Source organism: Ovis aries, chromosome 13 (assembly GCF_016772045.2).
Source record: "Ovis aries strain OAR_USU_Benz2616 breed Rambouillet chromosome 13, ARS-UI_Ramb_v3.0, whole genome shotgun sequence".
Classification (NCBI taxonomy): Eukaryota; Metazoa; Chordata; class Mammalia; order Artiodactyla; family Bovidae; genus Ovis; species Ovis aries.
In genome coordinates this window covers 9,216,872-9,239,454 of record NC_056066.1, presented here as the reverse complement: position 1 = coordinate 9,239,454, position 22,583 = coordinate 9,216,872, and the positions used below count along the sequence as shown (strand labels likewise).

The window sequence follows — 22,583 nt, the reverse complement described above, 5'->3', positions numbered from 1 at the left end:
AGAGAAGTCTCCAAACACTAAGGCCCACTAGGGAGATGCCGCCCTCTCACCCAGTAGGCAATTTCAGTCCAAAGCCAGTGATCTCTGGTGTCAATAACACAAAGCAGGATATATGAGAATCAGCTGCATGCAAGGAAAGCGGGTTCATGTCAAAATATCCAACTGGTCTCCCTCCTTCGCTTCACAAGCATACTCGTGGGAAATGGAGACGGCCAAGCATGGAGCAGCTGGTGAGTTTCACAGAATAACATGGAGATGCTCAAATTAAAAAAAATTTTTTTTCTTTTGTGTTGCCTACCCCTTTCTTTCTAAAAAGTAATTTCAAACATTATATTAGTTTTTAATTAATTATTATTTGTTGTTCATTTGCTAAGTTGGGGCCTCATTGTGACCTCATGGACTGTAGCATGCCAGGCTCCTCTGTCCTCCACAATTTCCTGGAGTTTGCCCTGATTCATGTCCATTGAGTCAGTGATGTTATCTAACCATCCTATCCTCTGCCATCCCTTTCTCCTTGTGCCTTCAATCTCTCCTATCATCATTACTTAATTACTAATATTGATGAGGCAAAGACTGCTGGTAGCTCCTTTTGACACATGAGGACACAGAAGTTAAGAGAAAAATCTGGTGACCATCTTTGGTCTACCTAAGGTCACACAACTAGTTATTAGGACTCAGTGATACTGGAGCCTGAGCCCCACACAAAGATGCTGCCTACAAGGAGCTATTTTCCTGTAACCCATTTAATTGTTCTGTATGCAGAGTTGCTCAGTTGTGTCTGACTCTGTGACCCCATGGACTGTAGCTTACCAGGCTCCTCTGTCCACAGGATTCTCCAGGCAAAATTACTGGAGAGAGTTACCATTCCCTTCTCCAGGGGATCTTCCTGACCCAGGGATTGAACCCAGTTTTCCTTCATTGCAGGCGGATTCTTCACCATCTGAGCGAATAAATTGGGTCTTTCCTTTTTGCTATTAGAGTTTAGGCATATTTTTAAGAAGGAAAAGAAAAGTGCCTTGTGTTTGTTTTTTGTAAGGAGCGTCTGAAAACTAACCAGTCTGATATGGTATTGATTTAAAGAAATGCAGTTTCATGAAAACCAGCCACAGGTGCTTGGAAAGGCTCTCATTCACTCCCCCTCAGCAAGCCGCAGCTGAATTGGATTTCTCTTTGCCATGTCTTTAGCAAGCTGTATGATCTAACACTCGACAAGAATAGAAGGCCAGAGAAACAAAAGAACCAGAAGGGAAGAAATAATGAATATTGCCGTAATTTTTTTTAAAATTCCGTGTGCCAGGTTATTGGGGGCATTGTCTACCACAAAGAGAGGGGCTTGTTTACTGGCTGTAACTGATTTTACTCAGCATTAGCTAATTTCAGAATGTTCCTTGCAGTCCATTCAGGGGTATACATTCACTTATTCTTCCCACTTTCTTTTCATTGTCCTTTAGCTTTTATTATTAGCTGCCGGCAATACTTCCTTCCTCCCTTTTTTCTTGATTAGTGCTTCCTTCCTTCCATGCTAAGCGAGTCAACTAAAAAAAACTGAAGGGACAAAGTTTCAGAAATCAAATTGGAAAAATCCTTATCTGACTACAGACTGACTTTTTAAAAGAAGATAGTCAGCTTTTAATAAATGAGCCCTTCTTGTTCCCCTAATCCCTGGATGGTCCCTTTTTACTTTGGCCAAAACTTGGGAGTAAGATCCATTCTTGGGGCAGGACCAGGGCTATTATGTTTAATTAATTTCTGTAGCTATACTTTCTAAGTCTTGGGAAATGAGAGCAACTGCATGCTCTGGGGCTGGGCTGCATTTAGTCCACAGAGGGCGCCATGGGAAACCCTCTCCTGCTCCCCCTTGCTCTGGCACTGAGCCTTGGCCTGGGACCTCTCGCCGGCTGATCTTCATTTATGCTAAACCTCTCCCTTATTGGATATGTACAAAGGTGCCTGCAGCGCCAGCTCTGGGGTTTGGCCCAAACGATTCTAATTGTCCCCTTATCCAATATTCAAAGATAAGGCTCAGCCATTAGGCCCTTGAAAAGCAATACACAAACACTGGCTTATGGACAAGGTTAGTAACAAGATACGGCTCTACTTTGTATGTCATACTTGAGGGATGCAAAAAGATAGCTGCCCCCATCCCTGTTCTCACACATTTTGTAGCTCGTACATGTTTATATTTCCTGCTTCAAATGTGCCAGGCGGAGCTGCAGCAATTCAAGACCCTGGAATTGATACAACCTGACCGTCTGTAATTTACTTCAGGAACTAGTTAGCCCTGTTATCAAAAGGAGAAAGCTTCTGCTTCTGACAGCCTTCTCAGTTAAAATTAGGAAATGGATCACGATAGATCAATATTGCAACCCGAGCACCACTGTGCATTAAAGCTTCACCATCATCCCTCACCTCCCATGACCCCCTCAACAAAACCTTTACATCTTGCACTAGAAAGACCAAAGTGTATAGAATTAAAACAGCAAGAGAGTTAGGTCAGCCACAGGGTTACCCTTAACAGAAGATGATTCAAGAGGTTTCTTTTAAAATGGAGTTGATGTCTTAAAGATAACTTGCTAACATCCCCGTTTATCACTAAATGATGGTAAATATTTAATCTTTAGCAAAGAGGAGCTAAAATACAGCAGAAATAAAAGACAGAGAAATAAATGACCTTTTCTTCTTTTAAGCCGCTTGTTCTATTTACAAAAGATGTGTGCCAGGTTCAGAAGCAAGCATTACAGACCCTAGCGATGTACGTTTGGTAATGAAATGTATGTGTGTGTTGGGCAGTTCTCAAAAGTTTCCAGCATGTGTTTTCTTTGACAGATTAAATAATAACAGAAAGTTGTGACATGAAAAAATACATCATTCTGAGAAATGTTGACATGGCTTTTCTTATAGATTTTTTCTTTGTGGTAGGTGGTGTAATGTTACACAACTCTTAAAAAGTGCAAGAAAGCCTATGAATAACTTCTTTCAAATCTTTATGTCAGGGGAGCAACTTTTCAAAAGTGATTCTGAAGCCCAGGATTTTCTGCTTCCCACACCTAAACCCCAAACCACTTGTGAAAATTCAGCTTTTCAAACAAAGCCCAGCCCTATGGTTTCCAGCTGTCTATCTGTTGCCAAATGTCCTGAGATTCATGTACTGAATCTGTAAATCAAAAGAGAAAGGACAGGAAGATGTACAAGAAGTGGGACACTTGAAAATAAAACTCCTAGATAGCTATTTGTTTTAGAAGTGTGTATATGTGCATTTCAAGCGAATTCTGTATAATTATCAGAGTTGTCCTGTTTCACATCTAAGTACTAAACCACCATCTATTCTCTTTGACACAAACAATATGCACACAGTGCCTACAAATTCATAACATATTCACAATACATACACACACAATGCACGCAGATTCATAACATACACATGTGCAACACACATACGTGTAACACATACACACAATGTGTTTAAAGACACATACTCTTCAAATAAAAAAGCATTTTCTTTTCCTCTGGCCTCACAGCATCTCTATCAAGCGCTGCCTAACTTGGGGCTTAAGGCAGTAACTGTGGAAGCACGTGACCTGAATCTCTTGGGAAGATTCCATCTCCATCATCTCAGCTAGGGGATCATCAGGTTCCAGTATCTATAGTCAAGCTTTCAAAGTTAGGTTCTCTGTACTCTGTGAGGCATGGGCCCCATCACGCAGGGACAGAGAGACAGACAGAGCTGGTGGCATTTTACTTCTGCAGCAGGTTGGTTAGGCTACAAGAGGGGCTAATTGGCACCCTCACAGGCTATGATATTTGAGATCTCCTGCCAAAGGGCAAGAGACAGATGTCTAACTTCCCTTTGTTCCCTGTGCAACATCAAATGGATGCCAAAGAAAGCCTCTATGTCCCGACTCTGACAATTCCAGGCCAGCTTAGGTGATGGATTTAGCCATCTCCCCACCTTGACCCCATCATTTTTAAAGCAGTGCTTTAAATTTGTTCGGATGTTATATAGGAAAAACAAAATCTCTTAAAATGGAGGGGTGCTAGTGGAAGAGGGGAGAGATACACACTTTGGAATATAACTTTGTACAAAGCATTCTGAACTGCTATGTCCTCTGAGCTTTAAGTCTCCCCGCCCAGCATTTTAAAAAGGCCAGGAAGAGTAATGGATAGCAGTGAATTTTCAGTGCTAGAGGGAAGCTCAAAGCAGCCACATGTTCACTCCATTCTAACGAGAAGGTCACCATGGGAAGGGTGAAGCTTCTACCGAAGTAAATAGTGTTACAGGTGGAACTTCTCTGATAGCCTCCCTGTTATTGACTTTTCTGGGTTTTTTTGTTTGTTTGTTCGTTTGCTGTTTTTGCTGAACTTCTTTTGTCTGGTGTGCGCCTCTGTAACTGCTATCCACTCTAGTCTTCACCCTATCCTGGTGGCAGAAAATGACAGAGTAGCCTGCTATTTGCAATGGTTCCCACCCTGCCAACCTTGGAAAGAACAACACAACCAGGAGATGAGACCTGGAATGGGGTGTTTATCCCAACCTCTCCCCTGGCCTAACATCCCCTCCCCTGATGTTATCACCAACCTCTCCCCTGTTTATCCCTCCCTCTCCCCCTAAGGGAGATAGGTTATCTTCTCTTTTCCATGTTTTCAGCTTGCTTCTTCCTCTACAGTTAGAATGGAAGCATCAAGAGTGGAGTTTACAAAAGAGCTGGCCTCAATTCTAGCCCCCAACCCTCAGGAATGCTGAGGATCACAAGGGCTTACCATTTCTCCAGACTGAACACAGAACAGGGATTTGAATTCAATGTCATAAAGAGGGTTTCTTTTCCCATATGTCTCTGTGTTTATATCCCAATGACCCAGTACACTGAAGGGTGATGAGAAATGATTCAAGGATTTGGAATCTCCTGATAGTCCTCCCAAAGACCTGACCAAGTGTGGTCATAGGCCCCTAAGGAAGAGGATGCTGGTGTCCTGTCACAGCTGAAACTCTATCTGGGAGGGAGTTTCGACTGATTTATGGAGATTCTAAACAGTTTTAGGAGCCAACCAGATGATGGAATTGTGGAATCCAGTAACGGTGATTATCCTAACTGAATCAAATTGCTTCACATTCACACTGAGTGACTGATGCTCCATTGATCCCGCCTATCACCAAAATCGTCACCTACTGCAAGAAACGAGTTCTGTCCATGTTTATAGACATGGAAACTTTGAGTTTAGTTACATGTCTATATATGTAACTAGATATATGTATCTCCCTGATAATATAAATCATTTTTCTATGGAAAAGTGACTTTCTCACCTCTGTGATGTTCTCACCACTCACAGTGTCCTGAATAGACTAAGTGAACAAGAATTATTTACAGAAAAAAGGACACAGCAATTTAAGGGCACAAAGAAAGATGATGCTGACCTTTTTGGTCACATCTACCCATGGAGATGGTAATTACCTCTAGAAGGTTCACTTCAAGCACAAGAGATAATACTCTAGTAGTTTAGGGTTTGAACACTGTCTAGGGTCAAGTGGACAGACTAGAAATTAAGACTTCTACCTTTTCCAGTGTCTTCTCCTGCAGGTCCTTCTAACCTGAATGATTTTCTGTCCAAACATTTTGATACAAAAGATGATGCAATTATCAGACCAATGAAGAGCAATGCAATAATTATGATAGTACTATCAATTGCAGCTTTAGTGTTACAACACTAATAACATTGATCACTTAATAGGTACAAGACACTTTTCTATGCAATTTACCTATACTAATGTACTGGTATGCCAAAAAGTTCATTTGGGTTTTTCCATGACATCTTATGAAAAAACCCAAATGAATGTTTTGGCCACCCCAATATTTAATACCCATGGCAACACTATGGAAGATGTATTTTTGTCCATTATTAAATCCATTTTATAAATGAGGAAACTGAAAGAAAATGTAGTTGAATCATTCAAGGTTCATAGCTAAATAAGAAGAGCTGGGAGATCACCAAACACAAAGTCAATAAAACAGACCCCAGGCATTCACCCATTTAACATTTATGGGTTCTCATATTGCTGATCATTGACCTGAAAGTCCGTGATAAAATAGGGCAAGATTTTGTATATGCCCAATTTTGGACAGACTTACTACAAGGCTGACATAGGCACCCCCTATCCAGTGCATAAACTCAGTCATTCGTCCAGCAGCCATTTCTCAGCACATCTTTTTTCTTTTTTTTTTTCACTTTCCTGTATCTCGTTCTGTTAGAAAAAAAAAAAAATCACTTAAAAAGAGAGAAAATCTTAGTGAGAAATGATGAGCTAACTATGATATGAGCATAAATATGCAAAGTCCATGACTCTCATTGGAAATATGACCCAAGAGAATTCAAGACAAACACTTCATATTTCAAAACTCTCAGATTTGGGATTCAGTGAAGTTTGCGAGAATTATTCTTGTGACTGTAAAGGGTCTACTGAACAACTGCCTCGGGAAGAACAATACTTTTTGTATATCCTGTAGCTTGTGACCAAGACTAGCAGGTCTTGCTTCTGACATGACTATCTAGAAATTAGACATGGTTTCTTGTCACGATGCTTGTCCAGTGCTGTGAGCAAGTTTCTGAGAACAGCATGAGAAACAGGTCAACAGGACCAGACCTCCCATGGCCACCCAAGCAATGAGTCTGGCTCCAACTTGCTTCCCTGTTAAATTCTACGGAACTGCTGTTTCCACAGTTACAGCCACTGGGTGAAGGCTTTCTTCCAGGAAGGTCCCTACTAAAAGGCAAAGCAATTATAGAAAGATAAGCAACCAACGGAGATCCCTGGAAGAAGCCTTGGAAGAGGAATAGGCATGATGGAAGGGACAAGTGAATTGGAAATGGGAACACTGAAGGGACATTTCCCAGGTACCAAATCTTTGAATCCTATTGGCCCTGTTAAACGTTGTGTATGATGCAGGTAATACACACAGATCCATCTGAGAGCCTGGAATGAAAGCGGAAAACTACAAAGCTGAATTTAATGAAGCAAACTTTTGCCAAAGACCCTAGTGTTTGATACACATCTGATAGCTCTCTCAGTGCAAGTTCTGGATCATAGAGCACACACTGGCTAGCATCGAGACCCATTCTGCTTTCATTCCCAATTAATTAGAGATGCTGGGTCTCTAAGAGCTTTTGTTAGAAATAATTAAATAATAAATGTCTATAAAGCGATTTGCATGTTGAGTCTAATGAGAACAAACTCCACCGAAATCCAATTTCAACTCTTATTGCTTTTCTGAGCCAGATTTAAATTGGATTTGTGTTTCTGAACTCTTTGGCTTAAGGATCAACCATCACATGGGTAGATTTGGCATGGTGACTGCCTTTGGGGCCAGCTGCACAGAAATATTGTTTGGCTCAGCCATGGTATCCCCCAAACATGGACACAGAACCAGACCGTTGGGCTGACAATTTCTGGATATCCAAAGGGTGTCATGAAGTTCTCAACTATGCTCCCAGAAAAAATAACGTTCATTCACTTCAGTTTCAAAAAGTAAGAGAGGAGAGAGGGAAAGCAAAGAGCAATAGGAAGGCTAGGATGTCCCAGTTCTGTAAGGTCGGGAGGACTGTTGTTAGCTTGGGCTAATGATATGGCGTCATCAGCAGAGCAGAGCCTTTACAAGACAGAGATGTGGAACCACGAGCACAAGGGCTCCTTGGATTTCATATGTTATACCTTGTTTCCCCCCCATTTAGCATACTTTCCATGCTAGATCACATTTAAATTCACCGAATAACAAACTGAAACCCCTTGTTGTGCTATTAAATGTCCATGCTGTGTGCTAACCAGCAGTATCATTGACTTTAACTGTTATACGGTGTTTAGAAAACAGATGGGTAATTTAATTTTGCCTTTCTTTTATTAAAAAAAAAAAAGTGAGTGCAAAACAAAACAAAACAAAAAAAACCCTAAAGTATGTGTTCTTTAGTTCTAAGCCTCGGACAAAAAAGTCATTTCCAGGCAAACCTGGAAGGGAAGAATTTGTTCAAATCAGAAGTATGTTTGATTGACTGGTTGGCTATGAGTGTTTGGCAAGTGAAAAAATACAACTAAAGAGGACATCAGAAGTGTGAGGAAAATGTCAAAGAGAGGGGTAGTTAAGGAGCAAATGGAGAGATCAGGTATTGGGAAACAGCATAAACAATTTCTTTTTCAGAAACCTCATAGCAGAGAGAAGTAGCTTGTTCCACAGAACTATTGATACAATCCGTTATACTTGTCCTTTATCAAAAGAGAAGGAAAGGTAGTGTTCAGCTTTGTGTGATCAATTTTTTCAGCAAAACTGACTGGATTTCAGTAATGTCAGCACGGCTAAGAGCAGCTCAGTCTCTCACGAATTCCCTGCTTGATACCTGTGCACAAAACAGAAGCAGCAAGTCTCACCCCAGACGTAAATCATCTTCCTTTGTCTACTGACAGTCACATCAAGTAAAGAGATAGAACTAGACTTTAAGGCAACATCAGTTCAGTCACTCAGTCGTGTCCGACTCTTTGCGATCCCATGAATCTTTACAATTTTTATTATTTATACTTGATAGCAAATTATTGTTCTTAAATAGCATTCAACAAGGAAGGAGTAAGTCCAAATATGTATGCCATTACTAAGGATTATAAAATATGCTTAACAATTTCAGAAACAAACCCACTGCTCAAATTTTGTTTATGCAACATCCATAGATATATCATATATATCTATGATATATATACCATATATCATGATATATCACGGGAGGTATTCTTGATAAGTGAGCAGACATCCTTGAATAACTCTAGTAACACACACCTGGGTTTATTTCCAAGCTATAAAGCACACAATGGCTTTCTCCCTCAATATCTATTCCACTTCTTTCTCATTTTTAGCATCCATGATACTTTTATTGATCCCATTCCTAGCTCAAAACAGTTGCCTAAGTCAATCAGAGTAATTTTATCTCTCAACAGATTGGTTCAGGAATCCCAGACTTGGGTCAATTGGCACATACCATCCCAATGACTTCTGTGCTGGGTTCAGAAGTGCTTCAGTCATAGCAAAGCTGAGGACTTTTGCTGGGGTCTGGGAATCAGATATTCTCTCTCCTTCTGGGCAGTGTGGTTTGGGTCTATGAGGCTCAGGAGAGCTGCAGCCATTTTGACACCATGAGGTAAGCCAGCCTTTCAGAGTAGAGTCAGAGAAGGATCCAGCCCCAGGCAACCTCTTGAAACTGTAAATCAAACCTCCTTAATAGCTCTACCTCTTAATTGTCCAGTTACTTGAGTCAATAAATTGTCACTGTTAACAGAAGTCACTTTGATTAGGCTTTCTGTTTATTGACCATGTAAAGAGTTTTAACAGATAGGATACATTTAGCCAAGTTTCTAAACCTTTTTGGATAGCTTCCCTGGCCTCCGACTCCTCATCTCCCAGTGGGAAAAGCCTAACTCTTTAGTGGGCTTGTGAAGGGGTCAGCTTTAAGAAGAGTCACTTTTTGGTTCACTCATTTATGTATTCATATGTCCATTCATTCTTCTATGCAGTCAATGTTTACGGAGCACATCCTACACGTCAGGCACCACTGCATTAGAGAGAGAGCAATGAACACAAGCGATGAAGTCCCCGACGCCACACTATTACACAACAAGACAAGATTATAGAACTGTTCAGATGGTAATGCTGTAGAGGTAATCAAAGTGGAGAGGTCATACCCAGGAGCAGGTGAGGTTGACAGAATAGAAGAACTATATGGAATCGTCAAGGAAGGTCTCATTGATAAGATAGGATTGGCCTAGAGATAAGAAAAGAATGAGGGGTCCAATCAGGCAGAGGTGAGGGTGGGAGGAGAGCTTTCCAGAAACAGATAGAGGAAATCCAAGTGCCCTGGAGATCTGTACTGGGCACATTCAAACAACAGCAAGGAGGCTTGTGGCTGGAGCTTATCCAAAGTGATGAAGTCCTTGTCAAAACCATGGTCAATCCATCACCAAATGTTATTTATTTATTCAACCACCTAAAAATCATTTTAAACCATGCCCTTTTATCTATCCCACAATTTTGGATCATATTTTCACCAATGTTAACTTCCTTGGAGGCAAAATTCTCTTCAATACACTTCCCTGTACGGGTCTTAGACCTGTGTTATTAATATCGTCCTTCATGGGGCTTCAAAAAGAATCTGTAAACAAACATATGTGTAAGAGAGTCCCCCTTTAAATTAAACTGTCTACTATCTCCCCATTACTTATGAAAGTGACTCCTAAGATTATATTTCCCTTGACCCTATCAATAAAAGAATTTTAGCCTTGAACTCTCTCACAGAAATTATATACCTGTGCTATGCGCCCACTCTCATACACATAAAGCTTCATCAAAAATCGAAACAAATTTCTTTTAAAAATAGGGGATTAAAAGGTACAAACTCTTATGTATAAAATTAATATGCTATATTGTTCAGCATGGGCAATATAGCCAACATTTTATGATACCTATAAATGGAATGTAGGCTATAAAAATTATGAGTAACTATGTTGTGTTCACCTTAAGTGTACAGTACTATAAATCAACTAGACTCCAATAAAAATAAAATACAAAAAATAACAGAATACATGCTTTGGTGTTTTCCTCTGGTGCCTCTGTGCAACACTTCATGGCCCCTAATGTGGAGAGGGCTGACTTCTCATCCTGGCCCATGTCCTAGTGTCCTCATCTGCCACCTCACTTCTCATCCCCTCCTACAATGAAAACCAACTCTTTGCAGCTCTGCCCCACACACACCATCTTTGTTTCTTGCCTCTTTGCCTTTGTCCAAGCTATTCCTTTCAGTCCCTTTCTCTTCATTCTGCTTTTCCCTTTAACCTTTTGGAGTCTATTAGCTGACATGCACCCCATCAATTATTACATGACTGCACCCCCAGTCTGGATGAGGAGAGCTCCAAGCTTCCACAGCACCTCTGCAGCTTTCTATTCTCTATATGCACTGCCCTCTATTCTCAGCAAGTGTTCTGTGTCTTGTCCTGGCCAGTTCATGAGTTCTTGGAAGGCAAATATTGTGTTCATTTAATCTACATATTATCAGTGCCCAGGACAGCTTTGGGCAAATACTACCAGACACTTACTGTTTCTGGGGTGGGGTGAGAAGGAATGGGTGGGTGGATAGATGGATGGTCCCTTAAAAGGAAACACAAAACGGTGAGTTTAAGGAGACACAGCATGAGACAGAGCCAGACTGCCTGAGTTCTCAGTCCAGCACTATCACATCCTTGCTGTGTAATTAAGGCCGGATGCCTCAATTTCTTCAAGCCTCCACTGCCTTTTCTATAAAGTATGGGTCATGTAACAATACTGAGCTCACAAGATGGCTTTTAGGATTAAAGGAGCTAACAGAGGAAGACTTGCCAGCACAAAGTCCCACCTTAACAAAATTCAGTGATTCTCTGTCCGTCAATGTGAAAGCTCTTCCCTTGCTATTATGACAGAGAGAAATTGAGGCTTGGAATTTATCAGAGGAATTAGTTCCTGTTATGACAAGGTGTTCTCATTGTAAGACTGGTGAGGGTTTTGACAACAGATTATTTAAATGATATGCCTATGAGTTAATACATAATGCTGAGTTCACCTTTGCCTTACTTCAGGCGTGTGCTGAGAGGATTAAGTGATTAATATTATGATCCTAAGAGCTCAGAAGTGGGGGACACTCCAGTGTGAATCACACAAGAAATACCGAGGGAGAGGAGCCAGGGGAGCTGAGGTGGTATAGATCTAATGTCTTTTAAAACTACTGACTAGAAGGGAATATTAGGCAGTCTTCTGTAATTTGCATAATATGGGTTTGTGAACAGCAAACAGTACTTCTGAAGGCTGTGTCTACCATTATGGAACACGTGCATGTGATTTCAAAATTAGCTCGCCTGCTAAGTTACCTCTTAATCCAATGAAGTGTAACAAAACTGAAGGAGGGTGTACAAGCATTAAATAGATGTTTCTTAGAAATAAAGACCTACCCAGGTATTTAGCCCATCCTCAAGCCCACTTACTATATGTTTACGTGGTTTGCCTTATTAGTTCCAGTTTGCTTGTTATTACTTAACAGAGCAGGTTTTAAGTTTTGAAAGACGTTTTCCTAGAAGACTCATGAGGTTTCTTCCCATCTATTTATCCCTGATATAAACTTCTTTTTTTTTTTTAATTTTCTTTTGACTTTTCTGGGTCTCTGTTGCTACACCGGCTTTTCTCCAGCTGTGCAAGCAGGAGCTACTCTCTAGCTGTGGTGAGTGAGCCTCTTGCTGCAGCGGCTTCCGTTGTTGTGCAGCACAGGCTCTAGGGCGGGTGGCTTCAGAAGTTGAGGCAGGTGGGCCCAGCAGCTGCGACCCCCAGGCTCTAGAGCAGAGGCTCAGGAGTTGTGGCACTTCAGCATAGTTACCCCACAGCGTGTAGTATCTTCCTGGATCAGGGGTCGAACTTGTGTCTCCTTCATTGGCAAGTGGATTCTTTACCACCGAGCCTTCAGGGAAGCCCTAAACATTTTTAAAAAGAGAGTTTTCATAATATCTTTATTTCCTCTGCTGGATATTTTCCCCCTGATTTTCTTTAAAAGCACAAAAACAAAAACTCAAGACTGTCCCTTATAAACTGAGGCACAACTGAGCTCCCCTGAGTTTTCAGAGAAAATGATTAGCTATACAGAGAACACTCCTCATTTCTTTGAACCATCTTCAACTTCTATCTCACCAGCCTAGAATCCCCGCAACTACTCAGATAATTGGAGAAAAATGACATGACAGGATACATCATCATGACACAATGTCTAGACAGTGACCGAAACAGAAGCAACAGGAAAATTCCACGTGCATCTCTGCAGTGAAGGAGGGGTCTGGGGCTCTGTAATGACGTGTGACCCTCTTGCCTCAGAATCTTGAGCTGTAATTTCACATAAAGCAGGAAGCAGCCATCCACCATTCTAGCATGGTGACTGCTCTGGAGTTCTGGTGAAATGCAGGCATGGTCCAACTCAAAGTCCTGGTAAGCAACTGCAACCCCCCACCCCAAGGACTCTACAGCCCCACCTAGAGGCAAGAAGGGCATCTGGTCTGGCATTCCCAGAAGAAATCCAGTGTCTTCCCAGACTTTGCATGTTGACCTCCCTCTTGCCATCCTGACCCAAACAGGACTAAAACGTCTCAAGACAGAGAAAGTGGGTCTGTGGCCATAAAAGCCCTTTTGATCTCCAGTCAAATGGAGGCGTTCAAGCCTCAGGCATGGGAAACACGATAGCAAGGGCAGAGTTCACTCAAAAACAACAAAGTAAGGTTAAGGCACAAACACTGCTCAAAGAAATAGACAATCACTTCTTTTGAGTCACTAAGATGCACTTTAAACGTGATTACGTTGGAGAGAGTGGAGAGGAAAGCATCCAAGGGTAAGAGATTCTTGAACTGGAAAAAGCTAGTTATAAGAGTGAACTTTGGAGTGAAATTCTGGGTATACTTGGAGAAATTAACCACTCTAAGCCTGATTACCCTGGCTCTCAAATAGGTTCAATTTTTAGAATTGAGTGAACAATTTTTTTATAAAAATAAAACACTCAGCAGAGTACATAGTGAATTAAAGCAAATTTTCAATAGAAACTATTATAATCATTAGTAGTATTAAGACTATATCACACAAGAAAAGGGGTGGAGAGGGCGCCAACAGGTGAGAGTGGAGAGGCAAGGTCAGTGCTGCTGCTGCTGCTGCTGCTAAGTCGCTTCAGTCGTGTCCGACTCTGTGCGACCCCATAGATGGCAGCCCACCAGGCTCCTCCGTCCCTGGGATTCTCCAGGCAAGAACACTGGAGTGGGTTGCCATTTCCTTCTCCAATGCAGGAAAGTGAAAAGGGAAAGTGAAGTCGCTCAGTCGTATCTGACTTAGGGACCTCATGGACTGCAGCCTAACAGGCTCCTCCATCCATGGGATTTTCCAGGCAAGAGTACTGGAGTGGGGTGCCATTTCCTTCTCCAAAGCAGGAAAGTGAAAAGTGAAAGTGAAGTCGCTCAGTCGTGTCCGACTCTTAGCAACACCAGGAACTGCAGCCTACCAGGCTCCTCCGTCCATGGGATCTTCCAGGCAAGAGTACTGGAGTGGGGTGCCATTGCCTTCTCCGAAGGTGAGTGCAGGCACCGTATGATGTCTGACAATGACTGTATCGTCCCTGGCTTCTGGAAATAAGAAAAAGAAGGGGGAAGACTTCAACCCCAGCTTTTTAGTCCATCAAGGATCCCTCAAGAGGGACTTGGGAAACAGCTGTATTACTGGGTGTGTGGGGGACGTTTAGATGCTTTGCGGGTAAACATAATGTCCTTACATGTTTCCATAGTGTAGTGGTTATCATGTTCACCTAACAAATGAAAGGTCCTTCCCTGATAGCTCAGACAGTGAAAGACTTCATCTACAATACAGGGGAAGCGGGTTCAATTCCTGGGTCGGGAAGACTCCATGGAGAAGGGAGTGGCAGCCCACTCCAGTATTCTTGCCTGGAGAATCCCATGGACAGAGCAGCCTGGCGGGCTACGTGGTGTCGCAAGGAGTCGGACGGGACTGACTGAGCGACTAACGCAACAACAACACAATGTCCTGAGGCCAGGTTCCCATCTCCGCTCCATCAGCCAGTAGCTGTGTCGTGACTTTGGAAGCGTTACCTTCCTGCTGTGAGATTCAACAAGGATGCAGCAAAATGGGCTAGTTCCTTTCCTCCTGGGAAACAGAATCTCACATTTGAGTTAGGTAAGCACCTTGTTGCCCTTAATTACTTTTGTCAGCTCCTTTCCTAAGTAGATATGGTATGGGTCTATATCCTGACCAATGCTGCTGCTGCTGCTGCCAAGTCGCTTCAGTTGTGTCCGACTCTGTGCGACCCCAGAGACATCAGCCCACCAGGCTCCCCCATGCCTGGGATTCTCCAAGCAAGAACATTGGAGTGGGTTGCCATTGCCTTCTCCAATGCATGAAAGTGAAAAGTGAAAGTGAAGTCGCTCAGTCGTGTCTGACTGTGCGACCCCATGGACTGCAGCCTACCAGGCTCTTCTGTCCATGGGATTTTCCAGGCAAGAGTACTGGAGTGGGGTGCCATTGCCGTCTCCACTGATCAATGAGACAGAATCAAAAATGTTGGGGGGACTAGCATCAAACTTCTTAAAGGGAAGGAAGCATTACCCTTTTTATTCCTTCCTTCAGCCTCTTGCCTGAAAACAGAAGTGATGGTTGGACCCTGAGCAGTCACACTGGACATGAAGACGGTAGAGCAGATGACAAGTAGAATCGCCATTAACAGTCTTACATTTCTTCTACATAAGAGAGATATATCCATTTCTATGTTGTTTAAGCCACTCTTATTGAGAAGTTCTGTTCTATGCAGCCAAACCTAAGTTCCTACCAAGGCAAATATAAAAATGGTGTGTACCAATAAGGTTTTTGTAGAGACTTGATAGGCTAAGTCAGGCAAATACCTCGGAGAAGACTCAAGAGTCCCTTGGACTTCAAGGAGATACAAACAGTCGATCCTAAAGGAAATCAGTCCTGAATATTCACTGGAAGGACTGATGCTGAAGCTGAAACTCTAATACTTTGGCCACCTGATGTGAAGAACCGACTCACTGGAAAAGACCCTGATGCTAGGAAAGATTGAAGGCAGGAGGAGAAGGGGACGACAGAGGATGAGATGGTTGGATGGCATCACTGACTCGATGGACATGAGTTTGAGTAAGCTATGGGAGTTGGTGCTGGACAGGGAAGCCTGGTGTGCTGCAGTCCAAGGGGTCACAAAGAGTTGGACACGACTGAGCAACTAAACTGTACTGAACTGATGTTATTTAAGCTACTCCTATTGAGAAATTCTGTTATATGCAGCCAAATCTAAGTTCCAACCAAGGCAAATATAAAAATGGTATGTATCCAATAAGGTTTGTGTAGAGACTTGACAGGCTAAGTCAGGTAAATACCTCACACATGATAGGGTTTCATAAATTCATAAATCCATTCATTCATTAAATACGCATTACACCTTCTCTGTTTCAAACCATCTTTTTGGCACTGAAAACATAATGGTAAATAAGACTGTAAGGTCTGGGTCACTAAAACAGATCACATTCCAGGATACAGACAGGCAATAAACATGCGGTGAAATAAGTCAACCCAGCAGAGAATGATACGCCACAGAAGAAGGTTAGTGGAGTTGTGGTGCAGAAAGTAATGGGATGAGGGAAGGTACTTCACAGTGGCCTAAGACAGTCTCTTGGATGAAGTGACATTTCAAGTAACATGGGAATGGGAAGGAGCAAGTCAGCTACAGATTTGAAGGCATCATTATACAGGCTGGGGAATGAATAAGCAAAAGGGCACTGGAGCAGGAAGACACCGAATGAGACCAAAAGGGGCCCTCCTGGATGCAGCTTGGAAAACGAGGTTGAGGGCAAGAGAGGAGATTGCGTGAGCACAGGTCAGATCACATATGACCCTGAACAATTAGTTATAAGAGGCATCCATCAATATATATCAAGGGAGTAGGAACTCTAAAATCCTGGTCACCTCAAAATTCATGATTTGTTACAAAAAAAAAAAAAAAAAAGCACCATCAATTGTTTCTGTACTTATTTCTCGCAATGCTGACAACCTTCTTCTCCAGTTAAAACCAGGTGGGTAGGACTTCTCTGGGGTCCAGTGGCTAAGAGTCCACCTACCAATGCAGGGGACACAGGTTGGATCCCTGATTCGGGAAGAGTCCACATTCTGTGGGGCAACTAAGCTCATGCTGCCATAATACTGAGCCCACGTGCCACAACTGCCCATGCACCCGAGAACCTATACACAAGAGGAGCCCCCACGATGAGAAGCCCTCGCACTGCAAATAGAGAGTAGCCCCCATTCGCTGAAACAAGAGAAAGCCCGTGCGTAGCAACAAAGACCCACAACAGCCAATAATAATAATAATAAAAACTGGGTGTATAAATATCCCAACAAGATGTGTAGGTAGTGGCAGAGTGTGGTCAGTTTATACAGGTCCATGGGTGGCTGGATCCAGGGAGGAGGTCCTCATCCTTCAAGATCCAACTGTTGATGGATGTCTGAGGTAGTGAGTTGGAAGGGGAATCCTGTGCTGTGATCCAAATGGTGTGTCACGTCTGTGCCTCTGTGTGTGGGGAAGGGTGCCGTGTGCTTCAGAGAGGAAAGTGGAGGATAGGAGGGACATACTAGAGCCCAGTAGTTGCTCTGGGGGAGAATCTTCTGGCACACAGAGAACTGTTTGCATTTTGTTTTGTTTCTTTTCTGTTTTGTTGTGGGCGGGGCGGGGGGCAGGTGTACAGGCATATAATTCCCTCCTTCCCCCATCTCTGTTTTAGTCTAACCACAAATCAGAGAGAAAAACAACTTAAAGATGTGAGATTTTGCTTTACTGCAGGGAAAACGGGCATGCACATCCCTTACCTGGGGAAATTGATACTGTACCATTAAATGAACACTCACAGAAGGTTGAATCCACAAACCACCTAATAGGCAAAGTTAAAGAAGAGTGAGAATGGGAAATGGATGCTGGGATCGATTCCAGACCTGCTTGCTTTATGATGCTTGTAATTGTTTGTTCAAGGGTTCCTGTATGGACTGTTTTTCCGCAATGCTATCTATCCTTTTGGAGATAAACGAGGACAGGATGCTGAACTATTGCCATGGTCCCCTCCATTGTCCAGAAATGAGCTGCACTGATTTCAAAGTTTCTATTATTTTGTGGCTGGAGTCATCTTGAGATACAGAATCTTGTGAGCTTGGAGGAGCTTGCCTTTTTTATGCTCTTTTCTCTTGTCTCCCCACAAATACTCAGCAGACAGGAAAAAAAAAATTGGCTTTGCAAAACTGCCTCTGGATTCCTAGGGTTTCCTATGTCCTAAAGGCAGTCTGTAGTCATGCCACCTTCGAGTCACTTAGAAAAGGAGGTTTTGAAAGATACAGACATAGATACAGATATAAATATGTTTTTATCCAATAGAGCCAGTCCTACTGATTACTAGTTCACAATGGTTTTTTAAACAAGGATTTTAATAAAGACATTCTCAATAACTAGGGCTATCTTTGGTTAGGAGACAAAATAAATCTCCTTAGCAGTCTAATAAAACTGAAATATTATGTATGTTTTCCTCTATCCAGGCTGATAATTTACTCACTGGAATTAACTCCAGAATAAATCCATCTCTTGGGAAAAGGGCAAAGAGGTGTTGAGGTTTGTCTGTCAGAAGGAAAAGTAAGTCCCTATGAAAATGCACTGCTGGGTCTTTATTTCTGTTTGTACATCTTCCCATGAATAATGGAGCTCTTGCTGCAGGATGTATCAGGTTCCATGGATACATACATTCCAGTTTCTCTGGCTGGGTGATGATGGAAGACACACAAGCCTAGTGAAGACCAGGGAAGCTCTGAAACTCGGCAAGCACGCATTTCCTGAGCAATGAACGCTCTTCCTTTTCCTCACATTCCTTCTGTTAATCTGCACAATTCCTTCTCAGCCGGTTTTGCGGCATCTACAGTTTTAAAGCCAACACACTCTGCTCTGTCTGCCTCGAAACAACATGAAAGCCCTAAGTGCTTAGATGCAAAAGCAGAGGGGAAGCAGCAGAATCCAAGAGAAGGAAAAACGAGGAAAAGAAAAAAAAGTCAGAATGAGGCAAGGGTAGGCATGGCGATCAAGCAGGCTTTGATTTGTAACCAGAGTCATAGAACTTTTCCTACAGTGGCAAAGGGCCCTCTGCAAACCCCTACAATCAGCATCTCCAAAATAGTTTATCCTCAATACACATGCTCCTGCTGGACAACTTGCTTGTTAAGATAATGTCAGCATGTTCCAGGGAGACAGGCCGTCCTGCTCAGTGGCCCCAGGGAAATGAGGCAAGACTTTAAGGTGAGGTTAAGTACAATTTGAAGAAAATCTTCCCATAAGCCCACATGGGGGCAGGCTTCTGGGTGGTGCCCTGGCAGCGGGGGCCCTGCTCATTCATCTCAAGAGCCCCATAGGTCCTTGACGTGGGGTGCCCAGGAGCCTCCTGGAAAGAACCATCCTGTGGGGAGGGAACAGAGGCTGCCAAGCTCCCTGGAGGGACAACAGGCAGAGTCTGACGGGAAGTTCTTGAGCACGGCACAATGTGTACCCATCAAGGGTCCCTTGACTGCACGCCGGGGACAGAGAGGCTCCAAGCGTGAGGGGCCACAGACCTGGAAAAGCCACTTGGCTCCATTCACCGTGGACTGCCTCATGGTGGGTGTAGTGGTGGCTCAGGGAGACTCTGCGCCTGCGGTGGTGGCTGGACAGGCTCGTGCTGGGGGCAGGGGAACGCCGCCAGCCCTCCTCCCGGGAGCAGAGAGGTCATCTCAGCATCCAGTTTGTCTCCCCTCCAACTGCCCCCAAGTCTGTCCCTCTCTTCCGGGCACACGTCTCACTGTCTCTGGCTCCCCCTCCATCCCTCCCCACCCTCCTCTGCATCTCTCTCACTTTTCCCCTCACTCACTATTTGTTCCATCTGTTACCTGTCTCCCTCTCCCTCTCTGTCTGTCCTCCTCTCTCACAATTTCTCTTTCTCTCTGTGTCCACACCTCTCTCTCTGTCTCTCCTTTCCCGCTTCCCTCTCACTGTGCCCTCTGGCACCCCGGTGATGATGCGGAAGAACCCGGAGGTTCCACTGAACAGGCACGGCTGGAGGACCTGACCCCTGGGGGTCATCTGTTGGGAGAGGGGTGCACGGGCCTGCAGACACCCCATGCCTGGCTGGGTCAGTATCCTGTGGATGAGGTGGACACGCCAGGAAGGCTCAGGTCTGTGCCCAGCTCCCAGGGAGCAAGCATCTTTGTGGCATCTCTGCCAATGGCTCTTCCAAGGTCAGAGTTTTTCAGTGCTGGGGTAGAGGCTGGGAGAGTACAGAGTGGGGACGCTGAGCATTCTCAAGACACAGGGGACTTTAAATTTCAGAGAAAAGAACCTGATGTCGCATTCTCACCTAACTACCTTCTCACAGAGCCTTGAATTTTTCTGAGATTAAGTGATACAGGTTGTGAGCAGCTCTGGTTATGAATTCTTCAATCTGTCCCAAACCCTTCTACCATCTCATTTTCCACATAAATACTTTTCTGTGCATCTAATTCAAATCCCTATCAGATCTGGTCTTTATTATATTTTTCATTATTCATTCAGCACGGCATCAGCCCCTCTGCCGTGGGTGATTTCCTTTGAAGTAGAGGTTTCTCAGAAATAGCTCATTTGTATCAGTGCTCTAACCACAGTGCCTAAGGATCCATCTAGAAGGAAGCTGGAGCCAAGCGCTGGTCCTACCCACTGATGTCTCTCTTAAATTGCCGATATCTAAATAAAGAAGTGTCTTCAGTTGATCTCGAACTCCATAACCACCTACTGCTATATTCAAAATGGGTAATCAACAAGGACCTACTCTATAGCACAGGGAACTCTGCTCAGTGTTATGTGGCAGCCTGGGTGGAACTTTAGGGGCAAATAGATACATGTATATATATGGGTGAGTTGCTCTGCTCTGAAGCTGAAATTATCACAACATTGTAAATCAGCTATCCACCAATATAAAATAAAGTTGTTGTTGTTGTTTTTTTTTTTAATCCCAATGTCTTTTACTGCTGTTTTTCAGAAAGCATTTGTCTCAAGCCTTTTGGAAATAAAAATGACACACGCAAACCACTGAGATCCGCAACCTGCAGTCTGCTCACATCCTGCCGTCTGCTCACATCCTGCTGCCTTGATGGTATTTCTACTTGGTCTAAAGCCTCTGGTGGCTCAGCTGGTAAAGAATCCACCTGCAATGCGGGAGACCAGGGTTCAATCCCTGGGTCAGGAAGATCCCCCTGGAGAAGGGAATGGCAACCCACCACTCCAGTATTCTTATCCGGGAGAATTCCACGGACAGAGGGCTATAGTAGCTGGAATACTGGAATAGCTGGAATAGCCCTCCAGCTATTCTCCTGGAGGTCTATAGTCCATGGGGTTGCAAATAATCAGACACAACTCAGACATGACTGAGCAACTAACACTTTCACTTTTGCTGGAGTTGAGAATTTCTAAGTTATCATCAAAATGTCCTTCTCATTGGCTTGTAATTCATATGTTCTTTACCAGCTCTTGAACCATGAAAATGTAACCTCCTGGCCCCCTTGCCTCAGCCAGCAGGCTCTTCTTTCCTAGGTAATTATCAGCTCTTAAGTAGCATTCTTTTAATTTCATGGCTGCAGTCACGATCTGCAGTGATTCTGGAGCCCTAGAAAACAAAGTCTGACACTGTTTCCACTGTTTCCCCATCTATTTCCCATGAAGTAATGGGACCAGATGCCATGATCTTAGTTTTCTGAATGTTGAGTTTTAAGGCAACTTTTTCACTTTCCATTTTCACTTTCATCAAGACGCTTTTTAGTTCCTCTTCACTTTCTGCCATAAGGGTAGTGTAATCTGCATATTTGAGGTTACTGATATTTCTCCCAGCAATCTTGATTCCAGCTTGTGCTTCTTCCAGCCCAGCATTTCTCATGATGTACTCTGTATAGAAGTTAAATAAGCAGGGTGACGATATACAGCCTTGACGTACTCCTTTTCCTATTTGGAACCAGTCTGTTGTTTCATGTCCAGTACTAACTGTTGCTTCCTGACCTGCATATAGGTTTCTCAAGAGGCAGGTCAGGTGGTCTGTATTCCCATCTCTTTCAGAATTTTCCACAGTTTATTGTGCAATGGACGTTGAGTCTGAGTGAACTCCGGGAGTTGGTGATGGACAGGGAGGCCTGGCGTGCTGCGATTCATAGCGTCACAAAGAGTCAGACACGACTGAGCGACTGAACTGAACTGAAGTAGCATTTTGATTCTGTAATGTTCTGTCAGATGAATTCAGCAGCACTGACCCATGGTGGTTATTATGTGTCATCCGGGTCTGTCAAAAGAAGAATCCAGGAACTTGAGTTTCTGGAGGCCCCTCAGCAAGTCCACGCCTACAACAAAGGCAAGCCAGTATCCACAGCCCTGACCCGCACTGCCCACCTCTACTCTGATTTTTGGCCTTGGCTAATGAGTTGGAATTCTTTTCTGATGCATGTGGGAATCATGCCCTGTGACTTTCACCTTCTGTGAATAACTTTAGCTTTTAAAAAGCAGTGATTTATTTTCCATTCCAAGCCCTGTTCCATTTGACATGGTTGGGTGACTGCTATCCCCTGCTGGGTGTGTCTGTGTGTAGGGGGATTGATTTCCATTTATGTTGAGATATTTTTATTTCTCCTTCTCCTGGAAAAAACAGAGACACACAGAGGGTTGGCAAGAGGAAAGAAGCAGAGCCTGAAGCCACCACATTTCCATGTGGAATGCATCTCCATTCCCCTTAATACTGAGGGTTTCTTCAGGCCAGAGCCAAATTCTTCATGTTTGTCTCTTAGCCAGGTGGCATGGAAGAGTACATGGGTCATTCCAAGGAAGTTCAGAGCATGTGCTTTAACTTAATCAGCACAAGTCTAATTAAAAAACTATATCTGGACCTTCCTACAATTTACCTCTCACTAAAGGAGTTTATG

The 22,583-nt window shown here is 43.3% G+C and overlaps 1 protein-coding gene across 2 annotated transcripts in view; it reads right to left on the bottom strand.

Annotated features, from left to right (window-relative positions):
- The window catches only part of MACROD2 (mono-ADP ribosylhydrolase 2), a 2,324,156-nt gene that overhangs the window by 465,011 nt on the left and 1,836,562 nt on the right, over nt 1–22,583 (bottom strand). The window lies entirely within an intron of this gene.